This window comes from Thermobia domestica, chromosome 17 (genome assembly GCF_964235325.1).
Source record: "Thermobia domestica chromosome 17, izTheDome1.hap1.1, whole genome shotgun sequence".
Taxonomy (NCBI): Eukaryota; Metazoa; Arthropoda; class Insecta; order Zygentoma; family Lepismatidae; genus Thermobia; species Thermobia domestica.
Genome location: NC_137470.1, coordinates 177,272,190 through 177,298,425, shown reverse-complemented (window position 1 = coordinate 177,298,425; position 26,236 = coordinate 177,272,190).

Below are 26,236 nucleotides of genomic sequence, written 5' to 3'. Positions count from 1 at the left end.
TAATATAAAACATTGCCAAGAGGGCTGGTTTCTGGTGTGTGAAATCTATTTTGTAAGATTCATTTTCCCCACACCTTAAGAAAGGATATAATTCCCTCTTTTGCAAATAGGATGCATGTGCTAACCCTATTCCTTGTGATGTATCTTATACAAAGTACTATTTTATAACATTGTAACAAGTGTTATCTATGATATTATTTAATCTTGATTTTGGCATTTGAAGAAATCTCGATAAATACAATCTGTTCCCCCGTAAAGCATAATCCTACGTTGACTGGTGTCCGTCACTACAATTGAAATAATATACACGCACATATTCAGGGTGTTTCAACACTCCGACAACGTTTGAGAGGTGTTTTATGACATCAAGAGAAAAATTAAAGACCAACCTGGGTGCACAAATGCTTCCCTTCGGAGTTATAGGGTGCCGAGAACATGAAGAAATGAATTTTAAAGTTCAACAGCTCCAAAACTATGGTATCTAACGTAGTCGAGCCAAGACTTCAGTTGGGAACTAATATGTGTATTATCCAAAAATACATGTTTTAGAATTCTGCGGTACTCACGCAACAATTTTTATAGAGGGAGTTTGGCTACAGGTATATAATTTGAAGTACTCACCAACTGCCTCTGTAAAAATTGTTGTGGAAGTACCGCAGGATTGTGAAACTTAGATATTTGGATGGGGCACATACTTGTTTCTAAGTGAAGTCTTGACCCGACTACGTTAGATTCCATAGTTTTGGAGCTGTGGAACTTTAAAATTCATTTTTTCATGTTTTCGGCAACCTATAACTCCGAAAGGAAGAATTTATGCGCCCAGGTTGGTCTATACTTTTTGTCTTATCTTTGTGTCAGGAATCATCTCCCGAACGTTGTTGTTTTGAAACACACTGTATATATATAGGGGATATATATAGGGGTCCCACAAAGGGATATACACTGTTTGAACTTCACGGGATATACACGAAGTCACAACTCGAACCAAAATAATCATTTTTTTTAAGTCACAAAGATGTTCAAAACGTTACTCAGGGATGTTCTAACGTGGAATATGTTCAAAATGTCTTCCATTGGCAGTAATATATCGTCGGCAACGATGTAGAACAGGCAGACAAACATGTGATATGGTTTCGATTGGAATGGATTCACAGTTCAGTACTGCTTCTACGCAGATACCAAAATTTAAAGTTTTGTAGTCCGTAACTTGATTTAGAAAAGAGGGCCCACATCTCTGACATAATTGAGAACCACTACTCTATACTTTTTGAATCTACAGAACGTGTGACTCCACAACCCCCTCTGTAGTTGAAACATTAAAAAATGGCTTCGTATGCGATTATATTTGTGTACAAAGTTTGGTGGCTGAAGGTGACTCCTTTGAATGCGAAAATCTGGTGACACGCAAACAGACAAATATACACCACACACACACACAAACAAATACACATACATTCTTTTATATATTAGTAAAGACTGTTGTTCGCACGGGAAGAATACGTTTAATTTTAGACATAAAGGACGACTGAATTTCGATTTAAACGATGTCGGAAGTGTCACTGTTCATCTCAGCTACCCCGAAAACTATGGACTCAACATCATCTATGTGGAAAATTTGATCTACACTTGTGTGGTTCAAGAGATATGAAGTCACAAACGTAATGACTTTCATATATAAAACTAGCAAGAGATGGATGGATATATATATGTATATATATATATATATATATATATATATATATATATATATATATAGATATATAGATAGATAGATAGATAGATATATATATATATATATATATAGATATATAGATAGATAGATAGATAGATAGATAGATAGATAGATAGATAGATGAGGTTTATTCATGCCAAAAAGGTCCTGCTCAGACCGGTTTTTCCAAGCACTCAAATACCTATGAGGTCTATGCCGAACTTCACTGGTCTATTACTGTCCTCGTGAGGTCTAACGCGGTCCTCCCGAGGTCTAAGTAGGTCCTTTGAGGTCTAAATGTGACTTCAGGGCTGCCAACATACCTTAAAACAACTTCAAGAATCAAATTGAAATATGACATATTAAATTGTTTTGCATTTTACACAAACAAAAATCGCTGAAATTTCGTACCATGGAAATATTAACAGGGAGATATTGTTTGATGTATTATTTAGTGCAACAAAATTAACAGTGTTGCCATCCCAATAACAAGATTTTTCAAATAACAGTAAGCAATGTTTTTCTATATTCAAATTTTCATGTTAAACGAAAACTTACTGCCTTTATTGTTTAATGCTGCAAACCGAAGGCGTTGCAGTATCGAAGACATTCAAATTTCAAAGGTCTCTACTACAATAATATGGCAAGTGATTGATTGATTGATTGATTTTTGAGTTTTACGTCCCGTTCAGCAGCGAGGCTATATGAGACGTGGACCTACTAATTAACGTGGAATCCGAACCACATGAGCTCCCGCCGGGAATCGAACCCGGGTCTCCCGCGCCAAAATATGGCAAGTGAATTGCAAGTGAAAATGCATATTGGAAGTACCTTAGTGTCGAATACTACGATGACAATACGACTTATTTCGAAGAAATGGAAACAATGATACATCAAATTCTTTATTTTGAAAAAGGTACTAACTATAACAACCAACCGCATAATGGTTTCAATAGACACAAAGATTACAATGCCGTTTACAACAATTTGATAAATCAATCCTTACTTACATATGAAAAAACGTTGTTAAAGATTGTTGTACTGCAAAAAATGACGTATCTGTAGGAACCTTTAAAAACACTGTTGGTTTCCTTTGCTTCCATGACATTATATCGATTGTTTTTGAAAATTGTATTTATAACAAATTGAGGAAGAAGGTGATGGTCGCCAGATTAGTACACGAGCTTAAAAAACTCATAGTTTTTAAAGATTTTTATAGTTTCTAACTATTTCAATTTTAGGTTTTTTTTTTACTTTGGTATGATCTTTATGTTATTTAGAAAAATTTCAATTTATTTGGCGTCATCGATAAAGTTTATTTACCACAATTTCTTATTTTAAACTTAAGACCAAGCTATTCGGATCCATGTCCAGGCAATTTTGTTAACAGTTTATGTTGTAGCTATTGAAGCTCTTATAGATAGATAGATAGATAAAGATTACATATAATTACATTTCTAGAAACCCAGTATGAAAAGTAATTATTTCACATGAAATCTTGACATGCAATTTGCGAAAAAAAAGAAAAACAGAGAAAAGAATGGCATTCCATAAGCACCTTAGCTCCTACACTTTTATTGATACATATACACTGTGATGGTTGTAGAAACATCAAACAATATAGAATTCTAAACAAAACATAGCGCGACCGCGAAATTGAATGCATTATGTGGATTGTTCTTGATGCGTATATAACTGTTTGATCCATGACTGACAAGGTAAACATGTGAACACAAACGATTTGCAACTTGGCTTTGCAAATGACTTGAAACTCGGTGTGCGTTCAATGGATGAATTTTACGACGTAATGGTTTGCACTATTCGTGTCCAAATGGGTGCAGGAGTGGGTCAAGTGTAGAACACACATTCAGACAAACATATTGCATCATTTCCGTTTTGCAAAACGTTACATTGTATTAGGAACACTATAACTACATTTATATAACATGGTAAAATAATCTATTGTGTTGATTATATTCCGGAAAGAAGTAAATAAAATAATGTTGTTGTGTGCTAATTTAAAGTAGTGTTTACTTAATAAGGCAATTTAAAATATTTGTTATTAGCTGAAATATCCATTCTTCGCATAGGTGAGATAAAAATATCTATGTAAACAAACTGAAAGGAAAAAAATATCGGTTATTTTCCATATCCTGTTAAACTCCCCCTGAGACTCTCTGGTTCGATTTTTTTTCTAAGTGACGCCTCTGGCCCCCAGCTGATGGGGGCTGTATTTGGAAGTCAATGCGTGTATAAGTAACACCATTCATCTCAGTGACCTCGAAAACTATGGATTCGACACCAATATCGATCATTTTCGATTATCTTTACATGTCTCTATGTCTCTCCTAGGTGACCCCCCGGTTCGAAGCCGAATGGTGTGAATTTGGAAGTTAATGTGATCGGAGTTCCACCATTGTTCTCAGCGACTGGGAAAACTTACGAATTTGACACTAATATCGGTCATTTTCTACTACTTTCACATGTCCCGGTAAACGCTCCCCCCCCTGAGACCCCCTGGTTCGAATTTATAAAGGAAGCGCTTATTCTTGGTCTGGGGTCTGGACCAAGGTACCTGTGACAAAATTTTCGTAACTCTCGATCCACTCGTCTGGTTCCCAGGCCGCACACAGACAGACAGACAGATACACTCTTTATTTTATTTATATTAAATTAAGTAGAAAAGCTTTTGTGAAATTAGAACACTTTTTTCAATCATCAGTGAACTGTATTTTAACGATCTCTCTCTCTCTCTTCAAAATGCATATTCGGATCTAATAATTGAACGCATCCTCTGAAAGAAATATGCCATCTGTGATATCTTAGAACAAGAATACCCTGTATTACAATGGTTGGTAGAGTCTAAAATAACGTACTCAGAAATTGGGAACTTCACTTTTTTTGTTATAAAATGAATCTATATATTGAAATGCTAGTTTTATGTGTTCGTGGTTAAGAAAAGTCTTTATGTTCGTGGCTAATCCTTTCGACAATGAGATCTCGAAAACAAGTGCTAGAAACGTGACTTTTTAACTGGTCTATTCCAAATTTTGTGTAGATTTGCCAGTTGTCATTTAAACTTTCAAAAAAAAATGAAAAGAAAAGAAAAAGAAAGAAAGAAAGAAAAGAAAAAGAAAACATCTTCATTTTTCTATTCCACATTTTAGCAGGGCTTGCTAAATGAAATGAAATGAAATCCTCCCACGGTTATGCCGGTTAGGCTAAAGGAGACGGTGATGATGAGTGATGAATGAAATGGTGGAATGAAGAAAGTGGGAGGAAACGGGAGAACCCCGAGAAAACCCACGCACACGGTGTTTGTCCACCACAAAGTTCACTTGGCGAAGGCTGGGATCGAACCCGGGACCCCAAGCACCAGAGGTGAACGCTCTACCACTGAGCCACCGCGGCCCCAGGGCTTGCTAACTTAACATAACTATAACATAACGAAATAGACGAAAGCAACGTAATATATTTGTTAAGACAATGCGTTATGTACCAATTGTAACTTTATATATTTGTTACGAAACAATAATGTTACTATACTTATCAGATAACTATAATGGTAAAGAATCAAAGGACCAAAGTACAATGAAAAGATAACTAAATAACTTTATGAAAAGATTGACAGGAATATAGTATATTGTAATAACGTTATTACTTTATAGGTTATTCCCAAGGCTTGTTAATTTAACTTAACGCTAAGGTAACGAAAAAGATGGAAGTGCAACCAAGTATAGCAATATAATTGTTAAAGTTTTCGTTACGTACCAATTGTAACTTTATATATTTGTTTCGAAACAATAATGTTACTATACTTACCAGAAAACTATGTAGTAACGAATTACAGGAACAAACTACTTTCTGTTACTACTGAATAACTTTATGAAAAGATTGATAGGAATATAGTATATTGCAATAACGTTATTATTTTATAAGTTATTCCCAAGGGTTGCTAATTTAACTTAACGTTAATATAACGGAAAAGATGGAAGTACAGCCAAGTATAGTAATATATTTGTTAAATGTTTCGGTATGTACCATTTATAACTTTTATATTTGTTATGAAACAACATTGTTGCTATACTTTTCAGATAACTATATAGTGACGAATTAGAAGAACGAAATACTTTCTGTTACCACTAAATAACGTTAAGAAAAGATCGATTGAAATATATAGTATATTTCAAAAACGTTATTATTGTATAGATTTTTCCCAGGCCTTTGTAACTTAACGTAATAACCGGAACAAAATGGTTTATGTTACTACTAAAAAGCATTATTAAAATATTGGCTAAAATACTATTTTGTAATATCGTTATTATTGCACATGGTAAAATATTGCGAGCAAGAACGATAAAATATAGTGAAAAGTAGCTTTTCATGTATATACAACACCATAAAAATGCATACAATAATGATGGTATGTGTGTACAGTGGCATAACTACAATAGAGCGAGTGGAGTAGTTGCTCCAGGGTGCACAGTAAAAGTACGCAAGGAAAAAAAAAGAGGAATACGGAAAACTATTTCTCATGCAAAGAACGTTTCGAAACATTTCAAGAGGTACGCTATGACTATTAGCAGTTAGTTGGCAATAGCAATTATATTCAGTTAAACAGTTATGTCTTTAACGTTATCATTTTGTTGCAACCTATTAGGTTACCATGCACTAACATTATTGCAGCAGTAACACAATCTTAAGAACGAAATGCTCTCTTTGCGGGCCAATAACGTTAGGTTTAATAAGTACCATAATTGGGAGAGTAACATTTGAAATGATATCTATTACAATAACGTTACTGAATTTGTTTCGGATTTTGTTACGATATAGGAACGGTAACAAATAACGAATATATTTAATGCAATTAAATGCAATTATATTAAGTTAAAAAGTTATGTCTTTAACGTTATCATTTTGATGCAACATATTACGTTACCATACATTAACGTTATTGCAGCAGTAACTCAACCTTAATAACGAAATGCTCTCTTCGCCGGTCAATAACCAGGGGTGTAGCCAAGGGGGGGCCCAGCGGGGCCAGGCCCCCCTAAATGGTTTCCTGGCCCCCCCAAATGACCAACTTTTAAAACATCATAGTAAAATTATCTCGTTTCATTCATTTAAAAGTAATAAAGTTTATCGACAATTAATAATTTGTGGTAAAATAGTGTGGAGAAATATTTTTTTTCCATACCGATCGAAAAATAGTATAGTATCTCTTCCTTATACCGATCGAAAAATAGGATACTTTTTTGTGACAGCAGATTACACAATTTACTACGATTTACAGTGGAAGTCATAAGTATTCGTACACCGATTGCAAACTATGAATAAATGCCTATAACTTTGATTTCCTTGGAGATAGAGCATTGAAACAAACGGCACTGTATTCTGCATTAAGTTCTTTAGTATTTACAAAACAAATGTTCCGTGAATGTGGAAACATAGATAAATAATAGCAAAAGAAACAAAAATGGACATGGTTTTCATGTGTCAAAAGTATTCGTACACGTACGAAACGTCCAGAAAGAAAATGATTGTGCATGATTCAATTACTTGGATGGGTACCCTTTGGCCGTAATTACAGCGAGAAGGAGCTTCGGCATCGAGTGCGCCAAATGTCGAGAATCTTCGACTGTTATAGAAACTCATTCCTCTTTAAGTGCAGTTTGCAAAGAACGTTTACTCGTAATGCTGCGATTGCGGAGTTTCTTTTCGAATCAGTACCATAACACTCAATCGGATTGAAGTCAGGCGATTGATGAGGAGTGGTCAGTTGCTTTGGCACATTGTATAGTAACCAGAGCCTTGTATTGTGTGCTGTATATTTGGAATCATTATCCTGTTGAAATATGAAGTGGTCGTTCAGGCCCATTTGATCAGCACTAGGACGTAGATTTTTCTTCAAGATATCAGTATACATATGCTGGTATATAATACCGTAGATAATTGTCAACTTTCGCATTTCCGAAGCACGCATGCGCTCCCAAACTAGCACATCTCCACCTCAATGCTTGGCTGTTTGCTGCAGATATTTCGGGTTCATCTCTGTATTTGGCTCCCGTCACATTATTTTTCTACCGTCGGAACCAAACATATTAAATTTACTATCATCTGAGAATATCACTTTTTCCCAGAAAGCTACATCTTTGTTCACGTAAGCTTTCGCAAACCGGAGCCGCTTCTTCCTATTCATCTCGGAAGCAACACATTTCTTTCAAGCAACGCGCCCATTATAGCCTTGTTTATTTCACGCACGACGCACAGTACTTTCCGAAATTAACATACCTGATTTGGCTGCTTCTGCCAGCATCTGTGGAGCACTGATTCTTGGGTTCTTCTTAATTTCATTCAGCAGTATGCGCTCACATCGTCCAAAGATCTTCCGTGGACGTCCACTTCGCGGCATGTTTTTGACTGTGTTTGTTTCGCAGAAGCTACACCTGTATCTATGATTGACTGCACGGTCGAATGTGGTCATCCGATAAAATCTTATATCTCCCGTACGAATTTGCAGTCAATGGTAGATCGTTATGAAGCCTTATAACTATTTTACTTTCTGCATCTGTTGTCTTCGTTCCTTTTTGAACCATTACATCTTCCGTCTTGAATAACTCTTTGAACTTGAATGATATTTCGCTTGCCTGTAGTTGTATTAAGCTTTGCAAACCTCCAGAGGGCGTTCTATGTCAACAACAGCTCCAACAGCTAGACGTTTTTGTCTTTAATTTCAGTGTACGAATACTTTTGACAGATCAAAACCATGTTCATTTTCGTTTCTTTTGCCATTATTTGTCTATGTTTTCGGACTCATGGAACGTTAGTTTTGTAAATAATAAAGAACTTAATGGAGAATGCAGTACCGTTTGTTCCAATGCTCTATCTCCAACAAAGTCGGAGCTACAGGCATTTATTCAAAGCTTGCAGCGGGTGTACGAATACTTATGACTTTCACTGTATATTTGACAGTTTGAAGACAAACGTTTTAACATGGTACTACAAATACAGCCATAAAACAAAGGTACTAAACTGATTTGTAACTACAGTATATTTTGTATGCTTTAACAAGTGTTTTAAAAGACATAGAGGATGGAAAATTTGGTGAGAAACAATGCTTTTATTCAATTTGGATTTCATTCGCTCTCTCTTTTATTTCTACTCAGTGTAATAAAATAATTGTTTTTTTTAGTCACGAATAATAAATAATATTTTTGACAGAAAACCATAAAGAAATTAAGTAAAATTTCAAAGAAAATCAATCTTGTGTACATAGGTTCTGTATACAAGGTCTTAAATTTAAATATAAAGGTAACCAAGAAAAGTTTTGTTGCTTTTTCACCCACTACCTTCCAACATCGATATGTCACCTAACCTGGAAGATCCAAAAATAGTCCCCATCAGCATCGATGACCTTCTGAAAACGATCTTGAAGGCCATGGAATCCTTCGCAGTAAAACTTGGTGGGCCGTGAAGCGAAGAAAGTATCAGGTGCATTTTGGTCTTTTACTAGGGATTTGAACTGGCGTCCTCTAAGGTGATTGTCCAAAGAATGGAACAGGTGATAATCGGACGGTGCAATACACGGGGAATATAGTGGTTGGAATATTGTTTCCCATCCAAGGCGGAAAATGGTGTCCTGAGTCATCCTAGCCACGTGGGATTTAGCGTTGTCCCGTAAACGAGGACCCATTTGAAATTCAGAAGTGATGGCTCCAGAGTTTTGAGTTTTTGTCGAGCACAGCTCAACTGCTGACACTACACAGTTGCATTGATACTCTGACCAGCTGGTAGCAGTTCCCGATGCACGATGCACCAAACACACAGAAGGACCTTCTTCTGGTACAGTGCTGGTTTCTGCTATTTTCAAATCGGTTCATGGGATGCTAACCAATAATGACGGCGCCTTGGAGCTTCGTATAGGATACATTTTTTATCACATGTCAACGTTCTGTCCAGCAATGGCTCCGAAACAGTAAATAAACACATGCGACTGCCGCGTTGTCTTCTGGCCCGAAGTCAAAATATGAGAGACCCATCGACCCAACTTGTAGTGCTTCACAAGTTGATGGATGTGCTGCCGAATGGTTTCACCACATACTGAATTGTAGTCCCAGTTCCTCTTTGTACATGTGTTGGTCTTCTGGCACGTGGTGTTTTCGGGTGTTTCGTCATCGTTCTGAAACTTGTTTAACCATCGCTGCAATGTCCGCGTCGTCATGACACCCTCACCAAAGGCTTGGCATATCTTCTATCCCGCTACAGCGGTGTTTGACCTCCATTTGAACTCGTTCAGCATACATGCACTTATGACGCTCTGTGGATGTCCCATGTTCCCTCTGTCTTGACGTAAGTTCACGGTGTGTCTGAATTGCCACAACCAGGTAGTATGTTGGATATACCCACAGCAACAACTGACGTTCGCCTTATCTCCACTCGCATTCAACTCACAGTGTGAGGTCCAATTGAACACAGACCTCCACGAAAAGGGACAGAACTTTCTTGGTTACCTTTATAGTTATACACAAAAGTATAGCGTTTGGTCCCGGGCAGTAGTTCTTGATTAAGCATAATAAAAACTATCTTGAATATAATTTATGGATAATAATAATAATAATAATAATAATAATAATAATGATAATAATAATAATAATAATAATAATAATAATAATAATAATAATAATAATAATAATAATAATAATAAGAAGAAGAAGAAGAAGAAGAAGAAGCTAAAATAGTGTGTTTAGTCTTCCAGAAGGAAACCAAAATTTTCCTTTCTTTCAGGCCTCAAAAACACTAGCAGCAACACATTTTTTTTGGCTTTGTACATTGTAGCTGCCCCCCCCCCTCAAAAACGACGGCCCCCCCTCAAAAACGACGGCCCCCCCTACACAAACCTGCTGGCTACACCCCTGTCAATAACGTTATTGTTATTAAGTACCATAATTGTAAGAGTAACATTTGAAATGATACCAATGACAATAACGTTACTGGTTTGTTTTCGTTTTTCGTTACGATATAGGAACGGTAACAAATAACGAATATATTTAATGCAATTAAATACTATCATATTAAGTTAAACGGTTATGCTTTTAACGTTATCGTTTCGATGAATCCTATTATGTTACCATACATTAACTTTATTACAGCAATAACCCAACTTTAATAACGAAATAGTCTCTTCTCCTGCCAATAACGTTATTTTTAATAAGTACCGTAATTGTGTCAGTAACAGCTAAAACGGTAATTAATGATGTAACGTTATTCATTTAGTGTCGGTTTTTGTTATCATATAGGTATGGTAACAAATAACGAATTAATAATAACGCACATTATGTTAAGTTAGCAAGCCCTGCATTTTAGGCGTCCCGTCGTTTTGACAATATTAGTTTAATATTGCAAGTAGTTTGATATCCTTGTGAAAGGCAACCAGTAGAGAAGCTATGTATAGCGGGTTGATGGACATTTCAGGCGCTTTGCTTTAATCTGAATGCCAAAACTTATTGCAAACTTGCAACTTCAAAGGCTTGTGGACCCACAATGCATCGTACTCGGATATGGAATTATAAAGAAGAAAGTATTTCCATTTGGTATCATCTATTACTTATCCAAGTTTGCTACAAACTCCCCCCCCCGCAACATTTTGTATATTAAAATACTACATTTATGTGTTTGTCTATAGAAACTGACTCCCTTTGAGAGTCTTCCTGTCCTTTACTTGTGTTCGTAAAGGGACTTGCACAGATATAGTGAGAAGTGGGAAGGAGATTAACGCTCACATTAGAACTGAGAGCTGTGTAAATAGTGCAGCTCCAGCTCATAGTGCTTTAATTTCCAAGGTTGCAAATGCCTGTACCAACTTTTTCGAGCACTTCTGGACAATAACTCCTGAAGAATACTTAGAATTTCTAGTTTATACGTAATAGTTAATACATACATAAATTCTTTTTTTTTTTTTAATGTGAATGTGAGGGTCATTTTGACCCGATCATGGTGTTCCAAAGCTTGAACAGTATAATAAGCACAATTCATATTAATATTTCGTATTTGAAATAAACTTTCTGATGCATATTCTTTAGGAACGGGTAAACGTATTTGTATAGTGGATTAAACTCACATGTGCTGTACCTGATAGGGTTTCAATTTCCACATGAGTGATTACTCGCTGAATTTTTCACTTTTCAACTCAACAGCACAGTAAATAAGGGCTGTGATGTGATTTTGTTTTCTTTTTTGTTGACGGGAACAAAAAAAAATCTCTACAACAACCATCCAAAGACGCAACTAGTGGTGTACAACCCACATCCCTCGCATACGCTTGCGGTTTGACAACCATCATGTGCATACTCACACATGCATTACACAAAGGCAAAGATAGTGGGGAAATATGTGTGTTTGCGAGTGTGTGACTGTGTGTGTGAGAGAGTAACACGTTACAGTGGAGTGAGAGAGAGACAGATCTCATGTGGCCACCAGAATATGCACCTCAAAGAGTAATTTTGACGTTACCAGCGATAAATCAAGTTTAATGTAAGGTTAACATAAAAGATTAATTAATTACAATAATCTTAAATACCATTACAAATTTCTAAAATTTACACCATTCATTTTTTCTCATAACGTCAGTTAACTACAGTTTCTTACTTGCAGTAGAAACCGAGGCATCATTTAAGGGGGGCAGTAGGGGGCAATTGCCCCCAAAAGTTTTAGGAATACATATACTTTAATCGATTGTCTATTAATATACTAGTACAAAACGTGAAAGACTTATGTCGGTGGTGCTCTTGCCCCCTCAAGCAAAGTCTGAAATGACGCTCCTGAGTAGAGAGTTTCCCATAATATATTTTCGCAAAGTAAAGTTTTTCTAAGGACAGGGTTTATGGGTTTTCAGAGAGAGAGAAAGTAAGATTTTATTATTTTTATGGTAAAAGAAGGAAGATATGAAATAATCATAATTTTATATACAGGGTATTTCGAAAAATGAAATGAAATTTTTGAGTTTTACGTCCCACGGATATGCCGGTTAGGCTAAAGGAGACGGCGATGATGAGTAATGAATGAAATGGTGGAATAAAGAAAGTGGGAGGAAACGGAAGAACCCCGAGAAAACCCACGCACACGGTGTTTGTCCACCACAAAGTTCACTTGACGGGGGTTGGGATCGAACCCGGGACCCCAAAGGGTATTTCGAAACAACACCAACAACGTTTGGGAGGTGATTCCTGACACCAAGATAAGACAAAAAATATAGACCAACCTGAGTGCACAAATGATTCCTTTCGGAGTTATATGCTGCTGAAAACATGAAGAAATGAACTTTAAAGTTTTATAGCTCCAAAACTATGGGACCTACCGTAATCGGGTCAAGACTTCACTTAGGAACTATTATGTGCCCTATTCAAATATCCATGTTTCAGAATCCTGCGGTACTTCCGCAACAAGTTTTATTGAAGCAGTTGGTGAGTACTTCAAATTGTATGCACGTAGCCAAACTCCCTCTATTAAAAATTATTGCTTGAGTACCTTAAGACTCTGAACCATGTATTTTTGGATAGTGCACATATTACTTTCTAAGTGAACTCTTGACCCAACTACGGTCGGTCCCATAGTATTGGAGCTATGGACCTTTAAAGTTCAATTTTTCCATGTTTTCGGCAGCTTATAACTCTGAAATAACCGATTTCTGCACCCTGGTTAGTCTATACTTTTTGTCTTATTTTGGTGTCAGAAATCACTTCCCATACGTTGTGAGTGTTGCTTTAAAACACGCTGTATTAAAATGTTTGTGAATTTTTTGCTTTATTCGGTATATAAATTCACACCATTGACTTGGTATACTTCGAAGTTATATTATCAGATATATCATAGTTTGGAGCGTGGGAGGGCTGGGTTCGATTCCTGGCGGGAGCTCATGTGGTTCGGATTCCACATTAATCAGTAGGTCCACATCTCATATAGCCTCGCTGCTGAACGGGACGTTAAACTCAAAATCAACTCAACTCATATCATAATTTTGAAGAGATTGCAGTACTTTTTGGTTCGTATCCCAAGGTGGAAGAGGGGGCTTCAAATGGGAGGAAGTGGTGAAAAATAATAATGTTTTATTGTTATCAAAAATCGAAATTATTACTAGAATACTCTAAAATATTGGACCACAAATCTGCAAACTCACATAATGGTTTCTTGTCATGGTTTCATGGTTTCTTCATGTTTTTTTTTTCTTGTCGTATGTTTGAAATATGATGACAGAGTGATACCGACTAGAAATAAATTTGAAAAAAAATCATAAAGGAGCTAGTAACAAGTCCCCGGCTTTAATCAAAATAACAGCAATATTTCCGGCCAGGTCCGGGAAAAACCGGTCAGTTGGCAACCCTAGAGACAGCATCCCTGTGCAACTCCTCTTCCCACTGCTACTTGCTGGATTATTATCTTTAAGTTACAGCACAAGATTGTATATTGATGTCTTACAAAGTGCTGTACTGTGCTTAAGAGCTACTTGCAGCACTGAAAATAAATTATTATTATTATTATTATTATTATTATTATTATTATTATTATTATTATTATTATTATTATTATTATTATTATTATTATTGGTGCCGCGATTGCTGAATGATAGAGCGTTCACCTCTGGTGCATGGGTTCCCAGGTTCGATCCCACTTCACGCAAAGTAAGCTTTGAGGTGGCCAAAGACTGTGAGCTTGGATTTTCTCGTGGCTCTCCCGTTTCCTCTCACTTTCTTCATTCCATCATTTCCTTCATTTTTCATCATTGTCGTCTACTTTAGTCCAATGGGCATAATCGTGGGACGTAAAAATAAGTTATTATTATTATTATTATTATTATTATTATTATTATTATTATTATTATTATTATTATTATTATTATATTAATAACTCAGCAGATTTCTTTAAAGTAACTTATATACCGCTATATATCGAGTAAATTTTGGATAGATGTTGTGAGTAAATTTTGCTAGAGTATGCACTTCAGAAATGAATCCTCTAAGGATGCCACAATTAATGTTTCCATTCTCCAAACACTAAAACCCAAAACTCCACTGTGCATTTAGCTATGAGACAATTTTTAAGAAAATGATTCCATGAAAATTTTCGTGAAAGCATTCGTGTGCAATGCGAAACAAAACCTTACCACAAGTTCTTGAATTGTGTTAAAACATTCCTCCCTTCTCGGTCGCTCTACCCTTAAAAACGCATGACGTAAGCCGCCGGTTAGATAGAAACCCCCGATGGAAAGTGTGACGCAACCGCACCGCATCGAGGGAATTGTATCTCTAGCACGGCATTTCCACAATTGGAAAAGCGGGACCCCTCGCTGCTGGGGTACCTCATTATCTTGTTATTTTGCCGTTCTGACGTTTGACTTGGTTAAACTCGCTCCCTTGAGAATAGCTGAGGACTCAACTGCGTTAACATATGCATACAGTGGTGCCATCTATTGATTAATTTGTGGAATGTTTTTCTTTCTTTTCTTAAAAGGAGACGTCAGCTTAATTTCAAAACATTTCCTAAAGAAGGAAGCTGTGATCCTTGAGGTTAGTTCATGCTATCCTTCAGAATGATGGAAACAAACAAAAAAGATACTTATTTGTAGCGAATTGATTACTCTTGTCACAAAATTGAGAAAGGTATTTAGGTTCGAACTTTAGAAATAGAGTATTCAAATACTACAATATTTCAAGTGTTAAGAGTAGTGATGTAGCCAGCAAAATTTTGTAGGCGGAACGCGCTTTTGTTACTGAAAGTAAACCAAAAAATCTTTATTATTATTCTCGGTGGGAGCAAATGTGGTTTGGATCCCACGTTAAAGCTGTAAGTCCACGTCTCATTAAGTATCACTGCTGACGGGACGATAAACTGAAATCCAATCTCATTATTACGAGAGGATGATAATTTTTGCCTCCAAGCTCATAAAAAAGCTACAAATTACAGACCCAAGTGTGTACTATCAAATTAAAGCTTATACTATTATATTCTCTATAAAAGTGCACTCAGTTTTCCACATAGTCGCCATTTACTGCAATACATTTGCGTTAATGATAAACAAGTCGTTTCATTCTGTCGGCGTAGAACTCAGGATCACGTGAGCGTAACCAGGAGCGAACAGCAGTCACAAATTCTGCGTCACAATTGTAATGTGTGCCCCTCAAATGTTTCTTCAATTTTGGAAACAAAAAACAAAATCATTAGGGGCAAGATCAGAGCTATAAGGTAGGTAGGGTAACAGAGTGAACTTCATGGTTTCAAGAGCAGCTGTAGTCATGTGGCTTGTGTGTGGCCTTGCATTGTTATGGTATAGGAGGACATCCACTCCCTGTGGAACCCTGTTGACGCGTGCCCTTAATCTTCTCAGTGTTGCCACATATGACTCAAAGTTAACGTATTTCCTGTTGTGCAAAAATTCACATTGAACATTACCTCGGATATCTTAGGACACTGTCGGGAGCATCTTTCCTGCTGATGACACTGTTTTGGGTCTTGGAGAATCACTGTGGCGAAATTCCATGGATTGTCTTTTGTTTTCAGGGTCATAATGATGGGCATATGACTCATGACCTGTGAGAATTCTCTCGTACCGCTGCAGAAGTTGTTGACAAATATGTAACCTCTCCTGTATCATTTCTTCTGTCAACAGACGAGGCACTCAACGGGCATACACCTTGTACCCTAAATATTGAATAATGTGTGCCACCCTTTCACATGAGATGCCAAGGGTATTGGACAGTCCTGCTGTGTGATTCTTCGCTTCTCACGAATCAATTCATCAGCACGTTGTTTGTGCTGATCATCTGTAACACTCATTGGTCTTCCAATTTGGGGTTCATCGTTCAGCGATGGGATGCCCGCATCTGCGTCCTTGGCCTTTTGGGCCCAACGCCTCACTGTACTCACATCAGCGCATGCTTCACCATACACTTGCACCATTCGACGATGAATGTCAATAGGTGGAGCACTCTCTGCTGTAAGAAACTCTATCACTGCCCACTGTTTTAACCGTATATCCAAACACGCTGATATGTTTACACCTGTAGCTTCTCAGAATACCGTCACACTGGCCTCAAACTTGGTACACCTAAAGGTCACAGACCACCAGTCACACTGCTTCTTTAATTCGACGACTTCTGAAGGTATTTGAAATTAAAAAAAAGGCAATAATTATCAGCATGTCCTCATATTATTATTATTATTATTATCATTATTATTATTATTATTATTATTATTATTATTATTATTATTATTATTATTATTATTATTATTATTATACTTTCTGTATGCTAACATTGAAAAGAAAAACGAAATCTTTCCAGTGGCGGATCTAGTTCTGGTCCAGGGGTGCTAGGCTCCCAGTTTTTTGTTTGACAAAAATTACTGAAGCTATTGTTTATGTATTTTTAGAATTTTATAGTAAACTCAATATACGTCTACCGTAGTCCGGGTTCTGGCTGGGCCCTCAGTTTTTATTTTCTGGGTCCGCCACTGAAACTTTCAGTTTAATGTCCCTTATGTTCTTTAGGCAAAGGAAAACGGGTGATTTAGACAAGTGAATGATGATGGAAGAATTGGTGGAATTACATTGTGGGAGGAAACGGGAGTATCACGAGAAAGTCCACGGACACAATGTTGTCCACCACAAGCTTACTTTGCCAGGGATCGAACCAGGGACGTCACGCACTAGGGCTAAACCTTCTACCACTGAGCCATCTTCTTTGGTATGAGATTGAACCGGCTGCCCACTGAAGAAAGATATAATGCCTGCTTATACCTTTTTTTTTTATTTGCTGCATTAAGAGCACCAACGAGCTGTATACAAACAACTAAACTAAATAACTCATAATAATAACCAGTTGGATTGTAGAAAAAAATGAAAGTAACATGGATCTTTTCTTTTTCTCTGTATTCTTCTCTGGTTGTCCACGAGCTTCCACGAGCTTCCACGTCGAAAATGGCCTGAAACAAGGAGATGCGTTGTCGCTATTATTATTTAACTTTGTGCTGGAATACGCCATAAGGAAAATCAAAGATAGCAACCAGGGTCTAGAGTTGAACGGCATTCACCAGGTTATGGCATATGCTGATGATGTAAATTTAATAGGGGATGATAGGAGAACAGTAGAAATGAATGCAGAGATCTTATTAAACGCTTGCAGGGACATGGGTTTAGAAGTAAATGCAGAGAAAACTAAATACATGGAAGTGCGTCGGGACCGTAATACGGCAAATTGTGGAGGCCTTAAAATATTAAATAATGCTTTTGATAAAGTGGATACTTTCAAATATTTAGGATCAATATTAACAGACGAAAATCATATTCACGAAGAAATTAAATATCGACTAAAAGCAGGGAATTCGTGTTACTATTCGGTTCAAAATCTCTTGTCGTCGCAAATTCTGTCGAGGAATTTGAAGCTTAAAATATATAAAACGATAATCATGCCTGTTGTTCTGTATGGTTGTGAAACATGGTCGCTTACTCTGAGGGAAGAACATAGACTGAAAGTATTTGAGAACAGGATCCTGAGAAGAATATTCGGACCTAAGAGGAACGAGAATGGGGAATGGCTAGGGATGCATTCGAGTCGAGTCGAGTCGAGATTTAAGCCTGTCTCGACTCGACTCGAGAAAATGTTGTCTCGACTCGAAAATATGTTGCTGTCTCGACTCGTGTCTCGACTCGACAGTCTCTGTCTCGACTCGACTCGAATTCGAGTCGAGACGTCTCGAAATTCGAGTCGAGACAAAATATACGAGTTAAAATATACACACACATCACCCAGACCATTATGACTACCTACCTAATTGTTAGTATGTCCACCTTTTGGCACGAATAACAACGGCAACGCGTCTTGGCGTGGTCGCAATGTTCCTCGGTGGGTCGCTGGAGAGAGTTGGCACCACATATGCACACACAGGTCAACTATTTCCCGTAAATTCCGGGGAGGGGGTGATGCGCCCTCAGGTCACGTTCAATCACATCCCAGATGTGATCGATTGGGTTCAGCTCCGGAGAGTTTGGGGACCAGCACATCACTTGGAACTCGCTCCTGTGTTCCTCGAAGCACTCCATCACACTCCTGGACTTGTGACATGGTGCATTATCTTGTCGAAAAATGCCACTACCGATGAGAAACATGGCCGTCATGAAGGGATGTACGTAGTCTGCAAGAAGCGTGTGACGCCTCGGCCGTCATGGTGCCTTCCTCGAGCTCCAATAGACACTTGGATGCTCACCTGAATGTTCCCCAGATAATAATTAAACCGCAGCCAGTTTGTCTCCGCCCCCCAGTACAGTTGTCAAGGAGCTGTTCCCTTGGAACACGACGGATTCGCACCCTCACATCGTCATGATGAAGATGATATCGGGATTCATCAGATAATGCAACGCTCTGCCATTGTGCCAAGCTCTAGTGGCGATGGTAACGTATTCATTTCAGTTGTAGTTGCCGATGTCGAGGTGTTAACATTCGCCATCGGTAGGAGTGTTCGGTGCACTGTGTGTTCAGACTAGTGTTGTGAAGGTCTGTGAAAAAAAGTTTTTTTACGGTTTTCCCGAGCTGGGGAAAAAACGGAAAATTTTGGTATTATCAGAATCATCACTTTTGCTAATCACAGAATCATTTTAGTTAATATGTTAAATCAAACATATTTCATACAGATATCTTCATTGTTCTATGTAAAATTCCGGAAATTTTGAAACCATTAGAAAAAAATAATTTGTTCGGAAATATTGGCAAAAACAGGAAAATATAGTTTAAAAACTATTTGTTGGCCTGATACTAGTAATCTTACTTGCTGTAACATGTCTGCAACATATACAGTGGGAAGTCGAAAATTCGAACTAATTGGGACCACAGGTAGTTCGGATTTTCAAAAATTGTTCGGATTTTCGAAAATGACGAAGAAAATGACATTTAGGCTTACATATACTGTACGGTATGTTCTTCTATCGATACAGTGGTTATTCAGTACATACAGTAATTACAATACCGTACGTAAGGCTACTTACATTTAGTGTTTCTGAAGAACCTGCTTGTACTCTAAATAACACTGTTCTTGTAAGTCACACTTAAAATTTATAGGCCTAAGAAAAAATAAAAATAAAAATACATGACGAACAATTACATATAAATGAACTTTTGTAAAAACACTGACTTCACATAACGTCGATGGACACGCTATTGTTTGTTTCTCGCTAGCGTTAAGACAAAATGTAAAAAGCTTCTAGGGACCGCGTTCGAATTTTTGACGTTAGGATTATCGACGTCCTACTATATATGCAATGTATTTCGCTAACGGAAACATAGTTAAAGCAACAGGTTTTAATTCTACTTTACACACATATACCGCACAAGTGAGTAAATTTGAGCAGCGAGAAATATATTAAGTGAAACTTCCGTTAGTTATTATTACAGACTAGCAGAATATCCGTTCTTCGCACGGGGAGAATACGTTTCATTTTGGACGCAAAGGGCACCAAAACTGTCCCCAATGAAGTTGTGGAGCCCCAAAACTATGAATTTGACATTAATACCAATAATTTTCAATTATCTTTACATGTCACCATCCCCTTAGAGTATTAATGGGGCTGAATTTGTGGATTTAAACGGCATCTTCTGCTCATCTCAGCGAGTATGGATTCGAGGCCACATTTTCGATCATATATATATATATATATATATATATATATATATATATATATATATATATATATATATATATATATATATATATATACAGAGGCGGATCCAAGGGGGCTATCGCCCCCCCTCTCTTCACACTCAAGTATACACTGCATAAAATGGGCTTCAATCCTGCTTTACACTGGATAAAACTGCAAACTATGGTTTAGCCCCTCCCTTGATCATATCCTGGATACGGCACTATACTGTATATAATGCTCAAAAAAATTAGGGGTTCAGCTGAAACATCACACAAGACCTTAAGATAGTGTATGAATAAGCTTGTGTTTGACTCATATATATCATACAAGAAGGAATGCTTTAAGATACACTAGAAAAATGGGGCACATACTGGTGTTGGGGCACGGAAAACCTTGTTCACATGGCTCATGACACAAGACGGTTATGTGTGTACCTCTCGAACTGCCCACAAACAGGCAAGGCAACAACACTGATTGTTCCTTAATATGTCATATGATCACTTCGAATAGCCAACAGAGCCTCGCACCTGCGTGGCATGGATTCAATCAGATTATCGATGAGTTCTTGGGGAATGTTGTGTCACTCATCCAGAAGAGCGACTTCCAGCTCTGGAATGGTTAATGGATTTACTGGCCTAGCGGCAATTCGTCTGCCATGCATATCCCAGACATGCTCAATTGGAATGAGATCCGGAGAGCATGCTGGCCACTTCATCCGAGCGATACCCTCAGCATCCAGCATCTCATCCACTAACCGAGCTCTGTGAGGACGAGTATTGTCATCCATGAAAAGGAACGAATCACCAATGGCACCAGCATAGGGAAGAACAAGAGTTTTCATGATCTCATCCCTATATCTGAGAGCCGTCAAAGAGCCATTTCGGATGATGTGGAGCTCAGTACGCTCACCAATGCTGATTCCTGCCCACACCATCAGTCCACCACCATGATACTGGAATCTTTCTCGCACAAACATGGGATTCTGTCGTGTTCCACAATCTCTCCAGATGAAAATACGTCGATTATCAGGATCCACACTGAATCGAGACTCGTCAGAGAACAAAACATTGCCCCATTCATTGCGTCCCAACCCACGATGTTCCTCTGCCTTCGCTCTTCGATCAAAACGGTGTCGTGCAGTTAATGGGACACACACCATAGGCCTACGTGCGTAGAGACCACCTTCTCGAAGGCGATTGCGGACCGTTTGAGTGGATATTGTGCGTCCTGTTGTTGTTCGGAAGGCTTGCGGGAGCAGAGTTGTATTCTGACGCCGGTTTCGACGGGCTGTTAACAAGAGATAACGATCGTCTCTGGCTTTGGTTGCTAGTGGACGGCTCTGTCTTTGTCTTCTTCGAACACTTCAAGTTGTTTGTAATCGATTCCACAATCGGGAAATCACACTTTGTGCCACTCCTATGGCATGTGACACCTCCCGCTGTAACTGACCAGCTTCCAACCTGCCGACAGCTCGCCATGTCAACGATTCTGGCAAATCACGTTGTTGCGCAATTTCACTACGTAGATTTGTGACGCACTAAACACAATGAGAACAAAGGTATCCTGGAGCTGGAATGTGTTGGCAGCGCCACACTACAAAATGATATCTGTTAGCGCCACGTCACTGATCACGTGCACAGATGTTTCAAACGGTTCGTTTGCACGTTGGGCCTTCAGGATTTTAATCTGAACTGGACAAGATACAGTGTTATCACATTATTCGTAAGAAGTTTTACATGTGTTTTCATCTGATTCCCTAATTTTTTTGATCAATATATATTAGATAAATAGATAAATATACCCATTCTTCGCATGGAAGTCAAGGCCTGTGGAAGTATTACCCTCATTTCCGCGACCGCGAAAACTATGGATCTGAGACTAAATCGATCATTTTGGATTACTTTTACATCTCTCGGTATATTCCCCCCCCCCGCTGATTTTCGGCCCGCATACAATGGTATCTGAATTTGCAAATCATCGCTAATGGAAATTTCACCATTGTTCTCAGCGATCACGAAAACTATGGATTTGACACTAATATTGGTCATTTTGTATTACTTGTACATGTTTCGGTATCCCCGCCCCCGCTTACTCCCGGCCCGCATACAATGGTAGCTGAATTTGCAAGTGATCACTAATGAAAGTGTCACCATTCATCTCAGCAACCGCGAAAAGTATGGATTTGACACTAATATCGGTCATTTTGGATTACTTTTACTTGTCTCGGTTCCCCCCCCCCTCCCCGCTGACTCCCGGCCCACATGCGATTGTAGCTGAATTTGCAAATCATCGCTAATGGAAGTGTCACTATTGATCTCAGAGACCGCGAAAACTATGGATTTGACACTAATATCGGTCATTGTGGATTACTTTTATATGTCTCGATATCTCAACTCCCCCTTCCCGTTGACCCCCGACCCGGTGCCGCATAGCATGAATTTGGAAGTTAATGTGATCGGAGTTTCACCATTCATTTCAGCGACCGCGAAAACTATGAATTCAACACTAATATCTGTTATTTTATACTACTTTTACATGTCCCGGTAAACAACCCCTGAGACCCCCCTGGTTCGAATTTTGACAAAATCGTTTAACTCTGGTCTGGAGCCTGGACCAAGGTATTCGTGACTAAAATTTGGTAACTCTCGGTCAATTTGTCTGGTTCCCAAGCCGGTTCCCGTAAACGCCTCCCCATGAGACTCCCCTGGTTCGAAATTTGAAAACAACTTTTCGTCTTGATCTCGGGCCTAGGCCAAGGTACCCCTGACCAAAATTTGGTAACTCTCGGTCCACTCGTCTGGTCCCCAGGTCGCATACAGACAGACAAACACACAAACAAACTGTTTATTTTATTTATATTAGATTAGATAGATTCTTGGAAATTATACCAGATTTTCATATTATCTTTCCGAACTAATTTTAAAGACCCGCTCCTACATATCTTTATATGTATACAGTATATCTATATTTATATCTATATATGTATATAACAAACGCAGGAATTACGTCATAAATAACGCTCCTGGAGAACCCCTTTCTCAAAGAAATTGCTGGGGAAACACTTGTACAAACTTCAGTTTTCGTACCGGATGATTACCGAGACCTGGTGGAAAAAAAAAAACTGCTTTTGCGTTCGAATTTAAAAAAAAAATAGTTCTCCTCAGGTTAGTATTCACTGATAATATTTTTATAAAATTTAAATTTGATTTGTAAATCAGTGGACTTTGAATACATCCACATCGTATCCACTGAGTTGCAAAACTGTGTACCTCCAGACATGGACGGCCGAAGAAAATTTTCTAGGAGAACATCTTCAATGTTTGCTATATTAGTCTGGCATTTAATGTGCATGGTTTGTTATATTACGTATACATTTTCGTGAGCCAGGGAAGTTCATTCTTATCAAACACGGAGATTATGAAGGAGCAGATCTACTGTACAAAATATAATAAAAACATCTCTTTCGGATTTCTATCATCCCGCAGTCCAACCCCGAGACGGAAACATAAGAGATAGGCAGTTTTTAAACAAGATAACGTGTCTAGCGAATGCTTTACATTGTGAAGATTATATTAGTGAAAATTAAACGAATATAATTTTACAACTTAATATACATATTACTAAATGTTTAGCTCCCCGTTGCTATGTTGTTAGCGATGCGCCTTTCTCGAACGAGGTTTGATTCATGGTAGGAGCTCATGTGTTTCAAATCCGACATTAAACTGTACGTTCACGTCTTGTAGAGCTTTGCTCCTAAAAACGACGCTAAACTATAATCTAATTTAATATTATTAATATTTAAAAAATAATGACTTATCAATGTGACGTCAATTTGGCAGTCATCAAATCCATTTTATACTTTCACTTAATCCAGTGGATATTAATATAACAATTACGAGACACACGCGCATATAAATACTCAGAAACAAGCACATACACACGTACACATACACAAATATGAACACTTCAAATCTATTTACATGTGTTGGACTGCACTGCATCAAGTATCTTCTCATGTATCTGCATTTTCTGATTCATCCACAGATTTGTTATTTGTACGCATCAGTCATTTTAGCATTTTCGGGAAGGTTCAGGGTTCGTTCTTCATTTAAAGAGTCGGTTCTCTGTATTGGAAACAGAATGAGGGGAGGGTGGGGGAATTTATACTTTATGAATGGATAACATTTTAAGAAATATATACAAAACATGCCGCTTCCGACGCAGCACTAAAGCATTTCTTTTAGCGGTGTACTACTAGTGGTACCCTGATGATAATACCCCCTCCCCTCTCAAATTGTAAAGTGAGAAGGGACAGAAACATCCCAGACACTCAGGGTTCAGTTGACAATAATAAAACTATGGGTATAAAAAAAAAAAAAAAAAAAAAAAACAGTAAACATCTTGTGCAGAGTCACGTTTTGCTTATTTTTGAACATTTCTGTGAAATCAACAATACAACAGCGGAAATACTAACTGGTTTTATTACTCCAACCATCGCTTCAACAAGGGATAATTCCCAACGGTCAGTGTTCTCTTTCTCTTTTTCTGTCCTCGTTCTTATTCTCCACATCTTTAATGAAGTAGCGGGCGCCCAACCCCTCGACATTTGGACGTCTTTTCCTCTTGGTTTCGCCACTTGTTGAAGACAATCACCACAGCACTCTTCGAACACCTGACAAGTCCTGCAGTTTCCGAAATTCTCGTGCCGTGTGTTTCTGAGCGAGTACTTTCTTCAAAATAATATTAAAAATTATAGAAAGATTTTCGAGACATTCGAGTCGAGTCGAGATTTTTACCAGCTGTCTCGACTCGACTCGAGTCTCGACTCGAAAATTCGAGTCGAGAAATACGTTTGTCTCGACTCGTCTCGAATTTTACAAAGAGTGTCTCGACTCGAGCGCATCCCTAGGAATGGCGGAAGCTTCATAACGAGGAACTACATAGTTTATACGGTTTACCCAACATTGTTAGGGTCGTCAAGTCTAGGAGGCTTAGGTGGGCAGGTCATGTAGCTAGAATGGAAGAAAGTAGAAACGCTTTCAAAGTCTTGACTGGTAGACCCATAGGAAAACGACCATTAGGAAGACCTAGGCGCAGATGGGAGGACAATATTAAGATGGATCTCGCAGAGATAGGAATACAAAGTAGAAACTGGATGCAATTAGCTAAGGATAGAAGTCAGTGGAGAGCTTTTGTGAACGCGGCACTGAACCTCCGGGTTCCATAGGCCATAGAGTTAGTTAGTTAGTTAGTTAATTCTTCTCAGGTTGTAAAGGTTTAGTCCAGTTGGAAACAGCCCTGTAGCCAGCCCAAAAATGTAGGGCCCGATGCCTATTACAGTTCATCACCATATTATAGTTCATTTGCCAGCCTACCGTGAAACTTTTAGGGGAGCAGCCAAAATTTAGGGGGGCGCGGCCCTCCGAGACCCCCGGAATAAGGGCCTGGTTGGAAATAACTTCGTTACATGTTACATTAACATTTCAGATTTTAGTATATTGAGGGTAAAATTAAAGAAAAAATACTAGCTGAACCTACGCTCTCTACACAGCGCATCCATTCACATATGAGCATGAATCTCCTTGTCATTCCTCACAACATTTGTACATGCCCCTTTGGACACGTCTTGAGAAAAAATGGCAAGGGGTACCATAAAGAGGAGATTTTTTTTTCGATAATTTTTTTCATATCTCGCACCGTTTGCAAGATTAGAGCCTACTTCTGGTTGGAGTTTCTAATTCATGTATGATCAGTGTTTTCTTTCTTCTTGCATGCAGTATGTAATAAGCAAATACATTACACACACAATTAATTAAACTGTCAGTGAGACATGGTGTTCATTA